Source organism: Arvicola amphibius, chromosome 12, assembly GCF_903992535.2.
Source record: "Arvicola amphibius chromosome 12, mArvAmp1.2, whole genome shotgun sequence".
Classification (NCBI taxonomy): Eukaryota; Metazoa; Chordata; class Mammalia; order Rodentia; family Cricetidae; genus Arvicola; species Arvicola amphibius.
Window position 1 is genome coordinate 104,269,975 of NC_052058.2, and position 14,721 is coordinate 104,284,695.

Consider the following 14,721-nt stretch of genomic DNA (forward strand, 5'->3'; position numbering starts at 1 on the left):
ACAGGATTGCCTAATTTAAAATTTAAAAAACCCTGCTTTTGAAGTTTTAATTTGTGTCAGTGTAAAAGACAAAAAGACCTAAGAGTTGGCTTGTCGACCAAGTGCTTCTCTCACAAGCATAAGTTGCATTTCTGTATCCCACGTCAGTGAAGCCGGGTGTTGTGTCACATCCCTGGGGATACAGACACCTGCAGATTACCAAAGCAAAGTGGACATCACCTGATGATCAACACCCAATGTTGTCTTAGGAACGACACATGCATACACACAATATATACATGCACACACAGTGGGGTGGGGAGACAGAAACATACACACACATATGCACACACACATTTAAAAATGGACAAAAAGATAAGCGATTAAAACAAAATAGAGAAATAAAGAAGACTGATGAAAAGCAAGGCCAGATCTTCCTTCTCAGACACATTCCACAGCACTTCAGCCCCCGGAAGTACGGACCGGACTTGAGATTCACCTTGAGTGTCTACGCATTTTGGAATGTTCCCTGTTATGTAAACCTAGGACCTCAGTTTTCCTTAAGTGATTCTCAGCAACTGCCAGTTAACAAACAGTGGCCCACCCCTGGCAGACAAGAAACAGCAGTGTTTATCCTCAGGCACTGAAAGGGAAAAGAACCAGCTCAGGACAGCCTTGACCAAGTTCTCAACAGAAAGGAGGTTGATTTGCCTCAGAGGGACAGAGGATAGGAAATAAGGCAGGGGATAGAGGATGAGGGAGAATGGGAACAAAGGAAAGGTAGCAGGGTATTTATCCCAGGGACAAGGGCTGCCTCTGGATAGAGAGTGTGCAGATGTGACCCTTAGGAAAATGGTGTTTTATAAAGGTAAGAGGAGAAGCCGTAAGGTAGGATGAAATGTTTAATTTTATTTGGCCTGTTAATTAGAGCATTCAAAGGGGGCTTTTGATGGCTGCACTTCAATACTTTGATGTAGTGAGGTGCTGCAGGCAGGCCTGTTTCTCATCTCACCCGGCTCCGGCAGGGCTAGTTTTGCACCCGAAATAACATCACACAAATTGTATTCTTTTAAACACTGCCTGGCCCATTATTTTCAGCCTCTTATTCACATCTTGACTAACCCATATCTAATAATATATGTAACACCATGAGCGGTGTCTTACCGGGAAGTTTCTAGCATACGTCCATCTTGGGCTGGAGCTTCATCGCATCTGGCATCTCTCTGAGGAGAGGCATGGCAGTCTAACTTAGGAGAGGCGTAGCATCTGACTGAGCCATCTACCTCACTTCCTTCTTCCTGTTCTGTCTACTCCACCCACCTAAGGGCTGGCCAATCAAATGGGCCAGGCAGTTTCTTTATTAGCCAATGGGAATCCTCCATCATTTCCCCTTTTTCTGTTTAAAAAAAGAAAGGCTTTAACTTTAACATAGTAAAATTACATATAACAAAACAGTTATCAAGTAAGAATTAGTTACAATATTTATATCTACTTTATCTTTTATCATAACAAAGGAAAACAACTATAATTATCTATCTATTCTTCTTCAGCTCCATCAAAGACTCCAGAAGGACACAATATTACCTAAGTAAATAAGAAATATGCAATTTCCAAACTCTAGAAATGATAGAGACATCTCACTGCCTGGACAGTCACCCAAAGTTCTTTTGTATTGTTGGGGCATCTATCTTCAGCCTATAGGCCCACAGTATCCAACAGACTTTCCCATGAAGCAGGAAATTTCAAAGACAGTTCAGTCACTATCTGCTGTGTCCTACAGAATGTCTCGCAGACTCTTTCATGAATCAGGAACCCAGAGAGATCATCTCACCTATAGGCAAGTTCAGCAGTCCTCTCGCTGCGGGTTCTCTGTGTTCAGTTTATGCAATAGTCCAGACAAGAGTAGTTTCTTGCCCAAATGGCTATCAAACTCTATAAGTAGCCTCTTCGATGCCCATCTTCCTCTTGAAGTAGCTGGTGCTGCCAAGAGCAGATGTGTCTCATTATCATGAAAAGCCCTAAGTTATTAAAACATTTTAAATGCCATATTCTATTGTCTTTGAAAGATATGAAGAATGCCTATTTAACTTAAATATATCTCTATATATCTAGAAAATCTAACTTACATGACTATAAGCTTTACTATTATCAATGATTATCCATTAACAACCTATATTTCTTAATTATACATTACATTTTTTAAATGAACTACACAATCACAATACCTTAATCAGTATCAGAAATATATATACATATAACAAAACTGACCTTAAATTTAAATCACTAAATCAAAATCCATATCGATGCAAATTACTCATCTCCACATTATATCCCCCTTTAAATGTAAAAGAACACTTATAAACAATATTTGGGAATATGGACGTAGATATTTCTCCCCAAACTGCTTCCTGCTGAATGGGGACGCTGTTAATCAGATCTTTCATGGTGTAACCTGTGTGCCAGGTTCATCTCAGTCATCAGTTGGGTAAAGTAATTTTCTGAAGGTGTTCACAGCAACCTTTCAGGAGGGCGTGGTCTATCATACCATATTGGGATAGAAGCAATCCAACGGGTCTCATTTTCTGTAAAAATAAAAGAAGAAACTCTTTTCCAAAGTATCATATCCTTAGATCCAAATTCTGAAGTCAAGGTATTTTTAAAATGTCTATCTTGGATTAGTTCAGCAGCATTTATAAACAAATATCTTTTAGCAGCTGTTGCTCCTTCCTCAGCATTCAAATAATTCAAAGAGAGCATAATAGTATACAGCATCAAGATTCTTTGTGTATTTTCCATCTTTGTACGGCTTTATTTTAACCTCTATTTCGTTTATTTTTACTTTTTTTTTATTTTTTGACAAGTTCTCTGTATATCTTTTTCCTGGAATAACTCTGCAGACCAGGCTGTCCTTGAACTCTCAGAGATCCACTGGCCTTTGCATCCCAAGTGCTGGGATTAAAGGCGTATGCTACCACACCTAGAACTCACAGAGATCTGTCTGTCTCTGCCTCCCAGGCATTGGGATTAAAGGTGTGTGCTGCCACACCTTGAAGTCACAGAGGTCAATCTACCTCTGCCTCCCAAGTGTTGGGATTAAAGGTGTGTACCACCACAACAAACTACTTCCTTTTTCTTTCTTTCTTTCTCTTTTTTTTAACTGTAAGAACTTTAACTTTTAGCCTGCATGTATTTTTAACTCACTGCAAACCATTTAGAGGTTTTCTTTGTCTTTGAATCTCTCTTTACTGTATATCTCTCTTTTTCTGACCACACGGGTCTTTAATTTACCAAGCAATATAGGTAGGATTAAAGCCATGACTTTGGTGGCTGGATCCAGCCCATTCCTTAGCTTTCCAGCCTCTGGCAGAGGTACTGGCTGTAGCCATGTTTATCACCACAACTCTGTGGCGGTTCAAGGTCCCTGCCAGCAAGCAAGCTGCAACAGTGTTAAACAACACTCAAAAGCTCCGTAGTCAGGACCGCCTGCTTGAAAGAGTCAGAGTTTGCCCTGGTGGGACGGCCCAGAAAGCTGGCATTTTAAAACGGCACAGCTTTATTCCTGCTACGGCTGAAAACTGAAAAGCATGCAGTTAATTTTCATCAACAGCATTTAAGTGTTTCGTAGCCAAACCTCTTAAAGGAGCTGCAATGTTTTGCAGCTGAAGCTGAGTCAGGAAGCCTCTCTTAGATGAGAGTCATTGCTTGCCAGATCCAAAAAATAGAGCTTTACTCTATTCTTTCCCAAGCTTTCTCAAGCTTTCTGTGGATTCGGTTATCCACGTGGGCGCCATTCTGTAGTGAGGTGCTGCCGGCAGGCCTGTTTCTCATCCCACCCGGCTCCGGCAGGGCTAGCTTTGCACCCGAAATAACATCACACAAATTGTATTCTTTTAAACACTGCCTGGCCCATTATTTTCAGCCTCTTATTCACATCTTGACTAACCCATATCTAATAATATATGTAACACCATGAGCGGTGTCTTACCGGGAAGTTTCTAGCATACGTCCATCTTGGGCTGGAGCTTCATCGCATCTGGCATCTCTCTGAGGAGAGGCATGGCAGTCTAACTTAGGAGAGGCGTAGCATCTGACTGAGCCATCTACCTCACTTCCTTCTTCCTGTTCTGTCTACTCCACCCACCTAAGGGCTGGCCAATCAAATGGGCCAGGCAGTTTCTTTATTAGCCAATGGGAATCCTCCATCATTTCCCCTTTTTCTGTTTAAAAAAAGAAAGGCTTTAACTTTAACATAGTAAAATTACATATAACAAAACAGTTATCAAGTAAGAATTAGTTACAATATTTATATCTACTTTATCTTTTATCATAACAAAGGAAAACAACTATAATTATCTATCTATTCTTCTTCAGCTCCATCAAAGACTCCAGAAGGACACAATATTACCTAAGTAAATAAGAAATATGCAATTTCCAAACTCTAGAAATGATAGAGACATCTCACTGCCTGGACAGTCACCCAAAGTTCTTTTGTATTGTTGGGGCATCTATCTTCAGCCTATAGGCCCACAGTATCCAACAGACTTTCCCATGAAGCAGGAAATTTCAAAGACAGTTCAGTCACTATCTGCTGTGTCCTACAGAATGTCTCGCAGACTCTTTCATGAATCAGGAACCCAGAGAGATCATCTCACCTATAGGCAAGTTCAGCAGTCCTCTCGCTGCGGGTTCTCTGTGTTCAGTTTATGCAATAGTCCAGACAAGAGTAGTTTCTTGCCCAAATGGCTATCAAACTCTATAAGTAGCCTCTTCGATGCCCATCTTCCTCTTGAAGTAGCTGGTGCTGCCAAGAGCAGATGTGTCTCATTATCATGAAAAGCCCTAAGTTATTAAAACATTTTAAATGCCATATTCTATTGTCTTTGAAAGATATGAAGAATGCCTATTTAACTTAAATATATCTCTATATATCTAGAAAATCTAACTTACATGACTATAAGCTTTACTATTATCAATGATTATCCATTAACAACCTATATTTCTTAATTATACATTACATTTTTTAAATGAACTACACAATCACAATACCTTAATCAGTATCAGAAATATATATACATATAACAAAACTGACCTTAAATTTAAATCACTAAATCAAAATCCATATCGATGCAAATTACTCATCTCCACATTATATCCCCCTTTAAATGTAAAAGAACACTTATAAACAATATTTGGGAATATGGACGTAGATATTTCTCCCCAAACTGCTTCCTGCTGAATGGGGACGCTGTTAATCAGATCTTTCATGGTGTAACCTGTGTGCCAGGTTCATCTCAGTCATCAGTTGGGTAAAGTAATTTTCTGAAGGTGTTCACAGCAACCTTTCAGGAGGGCGTGGTCTATCATACCATATTGGGATAGAAGCAATCCAACGGGTCTCATTTTCTGTAAAAATAAAAGAAGAAACTCTTTTCCAAAGTATCATATCCTTAGATCCAAATTCTGAAGTCAAGGTATTTTTAAAATGTCTATCTTGGATTAGTTCAGCAGCATTTATAAACAAATATCTTTTAGCAGCTGTTGCTCCTTCCTCAGCATTCAAATAATTCAAAGAGAGCATAATAGTATACAGCATCAAGATTCTTTGTGTATTTTCCATCTTTGTACGGCTTTATTTTAACCTCTATTTCGTTTATTTTTACTTTTTTTTTATTTTTTGACAAGTTCTCTGTATATCTTTTTCCTGGAATAACTCTGCAGACCAGGCTGTCCTTGAACTCTCAGAGATCCACTGGCCTTTGCATCCCAAGTGCTGGGATTAAAGGCGTATGCTACCACACCTAGAACTCACAGAGATCTGTCTGTCTCTGCCTCCCAGGCATTGGGATTAAAGGTGTGTGCTGCCACACCTTGAAGTCACAGAGGTCAATCTACCTCTGCCTCCCAAGTGTTGGGATTAAAGGTGTGTACCACCACAACAAACTACTTCCTTTTTCTTTCTTTCTTTCTCTTTTTTTTAACTGTAAGAACTTTAACTTTTAGCCTGCATGTATTTTTAACTCACTGCAAACCATTTAGAGGTTTTCTTTGTCTTTGAATCTCTCTTTACTGTATATCTCTCTTTTTCTGACCACACGGGTCTTTAATTTACCAAGCAATATAGGTAGGATTAAAGCCATGACTTTGGTGGCTGGATCCAGCCCATTCCTTAGCTTTCCAGCCTCTGGCAGAGGTACTGGCTGTAGCCATGTTTATCACCACAACTCTGTGGCGGTTCAAGGTCCCTGCCAGCAAGCAAGCTGCAACAGTGTTAAACAACACTCAAAAGCTCCGTAGTCAGGACCGCCTGCTTGAAAGAGTCAGAGTTTGCCCTGGTGGGACGGCCCAGAAAGCTGGCATTTTAAAACGGCACAGCTTTATTCCTGCTACGGCTGAAAACTGAAAAGCATGCAGTTAATTTTCATCAACAGCATTTAAGTGTTTCGTAGCCAAACCTCTTAAAGGAGCTGCAATGTTTTGCAGCTGAAGCTGAGTCAGGAAGCCTCTCTTAGATGAGAGTCATTGCTTGCCAGATCCAAAAAATAGAGCTTTACTCTATTCTTTCCCAAGCTTTCTCAAGCTTTCTGTGGATTCGGTTATCCACGTGGGCGCCATTCTGTAGTGAGGTGCTGCCGGCAGGCCTGTTTCTCATCCCACCCGGCTCCGGCAGGGCTAGCTTTGCACCCGAAATAACATCACACAAATTGTATTCTTTTAAACACTGCCTGGCCCATTATTTTCAGCCTCTTATTCACATCTTGACTAACCCATATCTAATAATATATGTAACACCATGAGCGGTGTCTTACCGGGAAGTTTCTAGCATACGTCCATCTTGGGCTGGAGCTTCATCGCATCTGGCATCTCTCTGAGGAGAGGCATGGCAGTCTAACTTAGGAGAGGCGTAGCATCTGACTGAGCCATCTACCTCACTTCCTTCTTCCTGTTCTGTCTACTCCACCCACCTAAGGGCTGGCCAATCAAATGGGCCAGGCAGTTTCTTTATTAGCCAATGGGAATCCTCCATCATTTCCCCTTTTTCTGTTTAAAAAAAGAAAGGCTTTAACTTTAACATAGTAAAATTACATATAACAAAACAGTTATCAAGTAAGAATTAGTTACAATATTTATATCTACTTTATCTTTTATCATAACAAAGGAAAACAACTATAATTATCTATCTATTCTTCTTCAGCTCCATCAAAGACTCCAGAAGGACACAATATTACCTAAGTAAATAAGAAATATGCAATTTCCAAACTCTAGAAATGATAGAGACATCTCACTGCCTGGACAGTCACCCAAAGTTCTTTTGTATTGTTGGGGCATCTATCTTCAGCCTATAGGCCCACAGTATCCAACAGACTTTCCCATGAAGCAGGAAATTTCAAAGACAGTTCAGTCACTATCTGCTGTGTCCTACAGAATGTCTCGCAGACTCTTTCATGAATCAGGAACCCAGAGAGATCATCTCACCTATAGGCAAGTTCAGCAGTCCTCTCGCTGCGGGTTCTCTGTGTTCAGTTTATGCAATAGTCCAGACAAGAGTAGTTTCTTGCCCAAATGGCTATCAAACTCTATAAGTAGCCTCTTCGATGCCCATCTTCCTCTTGAAGTAGCTGGTGCTGCCAAGAGCAGATGTGTCTCATTATCATGAAAAGCCCTAAGTTATTAAAACATTTTAAATGCCATATTCTATTGTCTTTGAAAGATATGAAGAATGCCTATTTAACTTAAATATATCTCTATATATCTAGAAAATCTAACTTACATGACTATAAGCTTTACTATTATCAATGATTATCCATTAACAACCTATATTTCTTAATTATACATTACATTTTTTAAATGAACTACACAATCACAATACCTTAATCAGTATCAGAAATATATATACATATAACAAAACTGACCTTAAATTTAAATCACTAAATCAAAATCCATATCGATGCAAATTACTCATCTCCACATTATATCCCCCTTTAAATGTAAAAGAACACTTATAAACAATATTTGGGAATATGGACGTAGATATTTCTCCCCAAACTGCTTCCTGCTGAATGGGGACGCTGTTAATCAGATCTTTCATGGTGTAACCTGTGTGCCAGGTTCATCTCAGTCATCAGTTGGGTAAAGTAATTTTCTGAAGGTGTTCACAGCAACCTTTCAGGAGGGCGTGGTCTATCATACCATATTGGGATAGAAGCAATCCAACGGGTCTCATTTTCTGTAAAAATAAAAGAAGAAACTCTTTTCCAAAGTATCATATCCTTAGATCCAAATTCTGAAGTCAAGGTATTTTTAAAATGTCTATCTTGGATTAGTTCAGCAGCATTTATAAACAAATATCTTTTAGCAGCTGTTGCTCCTTCCTCAGCATTCAAATAATTCAAAGAGAGCATAATAGTATACAGCATCAAGATTCTTTGTGTATTTTCCATCTTTGTACGGCTTTATTTTAACCTCTATTTCGTTTATTTTTACTTTTTTTTTATTTTTTGACAAGTTCTCTGTATATCTTTTTCCTGGAATAACTCTGCAGACCAGGCTGTCCTTGAACTCTCAGAGATCCACTGGCCTTTGCATCCCAAGTGCTGGGATTAAAGGCGTATGCTACCACACCTAGAACTCACAGAGATCTGTCTGTCTCTGCCTCCCAGGCATTGGGATTAAAGGTGTGTGCTGCCACACCTTGAAGTCACAGAGGTCAATCTACCTCTGCCTCCCAAGTGTTGGGATTAAAGGTGTGTACCACCACAACAAACTACTTCCTTTTTCTTTCTTTCTTTCTCTTTTTTTTTAACTGTAAGAACTTTAACTTTTAGCCTGCATGTATTTTTAACTCACTGCAAACCATTTAGAGGTTTTCTTTGTCTTTGAATCTCTCTTTACTGTATATCTCTCTTTTTCTGACCACACGGGTCTTTAATTTACCAAGCAATATAGGTAGGATTAAAGCCATGACTTTGGTGGCTGGATCCAGCCCATTCCTTAGCTTTCCAGCCTCTGGCAGAGGTACTGGCTGTAGCCATGTTTATCACCACAACTCTGTGGCGGTTCAAGGTCCCTGCCAGCAAGCAAGCTGCAACAGTGTTAAACAACACTCAAAAGCTCCGTAGTCAGGACCGCCTGCTTGAAAGAGTCAGAGTTTGCCCTGGTGGGACGGCCCAGAAAGCTGGCATTTTAAAACGGCACAGCTTTATTCCTGCTACGGCTGAAAACTGAAAAGCATGCAGTTAATTTTCATCAACAGCATTTAAGTGTTTCGTAGCCAAACCTCTTAAAGGAGCTGCAATGTTTTGCAGCTGAAGCTGAGTCAGGAAGCCTCTCTTAGATGAGAGTCATTGCTTGCCAGATCCAAAAAATAGAGCTTTACTCTATTCTTTCCCAAGCTTTCTCAAGCTTTCTGTGGATTCGGTTATCCACGTGGGCGCCATTCTGTAGTGAGGTGCTGCAGGCAGGCCTGTTTCTCATCCCACCCGGCTCCGGCAGGGCTAGCTTTGCACCCGAAATAACATCACACAAATTGTATTCTTTTAAACACTGCCTGGCCCATTATTTTCAGCCTCTTATTCACATCTTGACTAACCCATATCTAATAATATATGTAACACCATGAGCGGTGTCTTACCGGGAAGTTTCTAGCATACGTCCATCTTGGGCTGGAGCTTCATCGCATCTGGCATCTCTCTGAGGAGAGGCATGGCAGTCTAACTTAGGAGAGGCGTAGCATCTGACTGAGCCATCTACCTCACTTCCTTCTTCCTGTTCTGTCTACTCCACCCACCTAAGGGCTGGCCAATCAAATGGGCCAGGCAGTTTCTTTATTAGCCAATGGGAATCCTCCATCATTTCCCCTTTTTCTGTTTAAAAAAAGAAAGGCTTTAACTTTAACATAGTAAAATTACATATAACAAAACAGTTATCAAGTAAGAATTAGTTACAATATTTATATCTACTTTATCTTTTATCATAACAAAGGAAAACAACTATAATTATCTATCTATTCTTCTTCAGCTCCATCAAAGACTCCAGAAGGACACAATATTACCTAAGTAAATAAGAAATATGCAATTTCCAAACTCTAGAAATGATAGAGACATCTCACTGCCTGGACAGTCACCCAAAGTTCTTTTGTATTGTTGGGGCATCTATCTTCAGCCTATAGGCCCACAGTATCCAACAGACTTTCCCATGAAGCAGGAAATTTCAAAGACAGTTCAGTCACTATCTGCTGTGTCCTACAGAATGTCTCGCAGACTCTTTCATGAATCAGGAACCCAGAGAGATCATCTCACCTATAGGCAAGTTCAGCAGTCCTCTCGCTGCGGGTTCTCTGTGTTCAGTTTATGCAATAGTCCAGACAAGAGTAGTTTCTTGCCCAAATGGCTATCAAACTCTATAAGTAGCCTCTTCGATGCCCATCTTCCTCTTGAAGTAGCTGGTGCTGCCAAGAGCAGATGTGTCTCATTATCATGAAAAGCCCTAAGTTATTAAAACATTTTAAATGCCATATTCTATTGTCTTTGAAAGATATGAAGAATGCCTATTTAACTTAAATATATCTCTATATATCTAGAAAATCTAACTTACATGACTATAAGCTTTACTATTATCAATGATTATCCATTAACAACCTATATTTCTTAATTATACATTACATTTTTTAAATGAACTACACAATCACAATACCTTAATCAGTATCAGAAATATATATACATATAACAAAACTGACCTTAAATTTAAATCACTAAATCAAAATCCATATCGATGCAAATTACTCATCTCCACATTATATCCCCCTTTAAATGTAAAAGAACACTTATAAACAATATTTGGGAATATGGACGTAGATATTTCTCCCCAAACTGCTTCCTGCTGAATGGGGACGCTGTTAATCAGATCTTTCATGGTGTAACCTGTGTGCCAGGTTCATCTCAGTCATCAGTTGGGTAAAGTAATTTTCTGAAGGTGTTCACAGCAACCTTTCAGGAGGGCGTGGTCTATCATACCATATTGGGATAGAAGCAATCCAACGGGTCTCATTTTCTGTAAAAATAAAAGAAGAAACTCTTTTCCAAAGTATCATATCCTTAGATCCAAATTCTGAAGTCAAGGTATTTTTAAAATGTCTATCTTGGATTAGTTCAGCAGCATTTATAAACAAATATCTTTTAGCAGCTGTTGCTCCTTCCTCAGCATTCAAATAATTCAAAGAGAGCATAATAGTATACAGCATCAAGATTCTTTGTGTATTTTCCATCTTTGTACGGCTTTATTTTAACCTCTATTTCGTTTATTTTTACTTTTTTTTTATTTTTTGACAAGTTCTCTGTATATCTTTTTCCTGGAATAACTCTGCAGACCAGGCTGTCCTTGAACTCTCAGAGATCCACTGGCCTTTGCATCCCAAGTGCTGGGATTAAAGGCGTATGCTACCACACCTAGAACTCACAGAGATCTGTCTGTCTCTGCCTCCCAGGCATTGGGATTAAAGGTGTGTGCTGCCACACCTTGAAGTCACAGAGGTCAATCTACCTCTGCCTCCCAAGTGTTGGGATTAAAGGTGTGTACCACCACAACAAACTACTTCCTTTTTCTTTCTTTCTTTCTCTTTTTTTTTAACTGTAAGAACTTTAACTTTTAGCCTGCATGTATTTTTAACTCACTGCAAACCATTTAGAGGTTTTCTTTGTCTTTGAATCTCTCTTTACTGTATATCTCTCTTTTTCTGACCACACGGGTCTTTAATTTACCAAGCAATATAGGTAGGATTAAAGCCATGACTTTGGTGGCTGGATCCAGCCCATTCCTTAGCTTTCCAGCCTCTGGCAGAGGTACTGGCTGTAGCCATGTTTATCACCACAACTCTGTGGCGGTTCAAGGTCCCTGCCAGCAAGCAAGCTGCAACAGTGTTAAACAACACTCAAAAGCTCCGTAGTCAGGACCGCCTGCTTGAAAGAGTCAGAGTTTGCCCTGGTGGGACGGCCCAGAAAGCTGGCATTTTAAAACGGCACAGCTTTATTCCTGCTACGGCTGAAAACTGAAAAGCATGCAGTTAATTTTCATCAACAGCATTTAAGTGTTTCGTAGCCAAACCTCTTAAAGGAGCTGCAATGTTTTGCAGCTGAAGCTGAGTCAGGAAGCCTCTCTTAGATGAGAGTCATTGCTTGCCAGATCCAAAAAATAGAGCTTTACTCTATTCTTTCCCAAGCTTTCTCAAGCTTTCTGTGGATTCGGTTATCCACGTGGGCGCCATTCTGTAGTGAGGTGCTGCCGGCAGGCCTGTTTCTCATCCCACCCGGCTCCGGCAGGGCTAGCTTTGCACCCGAAATAACATCACACAAATTGTATTCTTTTAAACACTGCCTGGCCCATTATTTTCAGCCTCTTATTCACATCTTGACTAACCCATATCTAATAATATATGTAACACCATGAGCGGTGTCTTACCGGGAAGTTTCTAGCATACGTCCATCTTGGGCTGGAGCTTCATCGCATCTGGCATCTCTCTGAGGAGAGGCATGGCAGTCTAACTTAGGAGAGGCGTAGCATCTGACTGAGCCATCTACCTCACTTCCTTCTTCCTGTTCTGTCTACTCCACCCACCTAAGGGCTGGCCAATCAAATGGGCCAGGCAGTTTCTTTATTAGCCAATGGGAATCCTCCATCACTTTGATAGCTAGTCCTTGGTAGTCGGCCTCAGGAGGAGGAAGTAACCAAATAAGGGAATAGACCTTGGTGGCTAGGTTAGGACTGTAATCTACTATTTGTTTTGCAAGGCAGAGGGAACAAGGGAGGAGGGCAAGGCCTGTCAGCTTTGAACTCACCACGTGAGTTGGCCAGAGTCCCTCCTCACACAAGAAGAGAAACGGAGTCTGCCTGCTCAAGGTTGTCGTGATGAAATTCTAAGGGGAACACTCTTCTTATCTCTGTTTCACCGCCTTCAGAGGAGCAAAGCAACCGGTTACCTTCTCTACACAGTGGTAGCACCTATGATCGAGGTCGGGTGCTCACCCTTGAAACCTTCTGGTGAAAAAGGGAGCCAGTTCTGGGCTTGAAAAGTTTAAATCACAGCTGTGTACTTAACTTTGCAATGAGTTTTAGAGTCTTCATAGATTGTCTGTGTGTGTTTGTATGTTCATATGTGAGAACCACATGTATCTATGAATTCACATGTGTGTGGACACTGGGGTCAATGTAGAAGACTATTTCTTGGGAGTCATTCAACTTGTCTTTGAGACAAGGTCACTCACTCAGATCTGGTGCTTGTCAACTAACCAAGAATGGCCAGCCAGGGAGGCCCAGTGTCTTCCTCAACTTCCTTCTCCAGACCTTGGATTATAAGTATACATCACCATGCTTGGCTTTTTAAACTTGGATCTTGTGACTGAATTCTATTATTTAAAGTTGGGTAGTGATCTCATTCCTGACTGAACTATCTCCCCAGGCCCTAAAACTGATGACTAATTATTCATTTCATCTGGCATATGTCATAAAACATTTAATATATGAAGTGGCTCCTAAAGTTAATCGCATAGAAACTTTTAATTTATACTGACATTGTCCTTTAAATAGTTAATACATATTAAAGAAAGTGGACCATCTCCAAGACAGCAAAAGGGGCTTTGCAGTCTTGGCTGCTGCTAGATGTAGTGTTTCAAACAGGGTGGCTTCTGCGTGAGCTCCCTCCACTTTTGGAACCAAAAGCAATAGTGAGATCTGCAGATCACTCAAGTTCGGGTTGGAGACTCCTGACTAGAACACAGGGAAAAGAAGTCAGGGCTGAAAAGGGACATACGCTGGCTTTTATCACTGAAAAGTGCTGTCTGATCTTCGCTTCCATCATCCCTCAGGCAGGGCAGGGTGCGGTGGGGAGTGTGGGAGAGCTCCCACACTCAGTGGGCAAGGGGAGGTGGGCATAGAGAGATGAAAGCAAGTGAGTCTCCAAAGCTTCTTTTCTGAGTAGGAAACATGAGGTTTATTGCCCACAGACAAATCTCTGAATAGATGTGATGTTTTTTATCTTGCTGCTTCTTTTCACCGGTGAGTCTCTGAGGAAGGCCAACACAGCTGTCTGTGTGACGATGGTCTGTTTGTTTTTAGAGTGTGATATATTCGAAGCTACTGGAACAGGGGTAGTTCAGAGGAACCCCAGCCTACACCTGGAGCAGGATATAACCTAGCCCTCCCCGTTGACTACTGTCAGAGCATGTGATTGATTATGCACATGAACTTCTGAGGACTAGACAAAAGAGCTGAGGAGAGAGAGAGCCTGGGGAAGGGCCTGATAACACCAATCCGACACCTCAATTGTGTTTCATATCCCAAATATGTGGGGTATGATGGAACCAAAATATGCCATAATGGCCAAGAACAGAAATGGAATGCATTGTGTGTGAATATCAGGAGTGTTCTTAAGGGTGCATGACAACAAGTATTGTATGAAGACGTGTCTGTGAAGGCCTGAGGCCAACCTCTAGCTTTCTCCTCAGGCACTCTTCACATGTTTGCTTAGACAGTGGCCTAGAACTCCTTGGTGAGCATGGCTGGCTGGCTGTGCACCCCCTGCATATGCCAGTTCCCTCAACGCTGAGATTATAAGCATAGCAATACACATGGCTTCTATAGGGGTTCTAATGATAAAACTCAGGCCCTTGTTTGTGCACGGCCCACTCTACTGGCTGAGCCATCTCCACAGCCCTGGAACATACTTTCAACAAAATCAGTTAAAACAGACCTGGA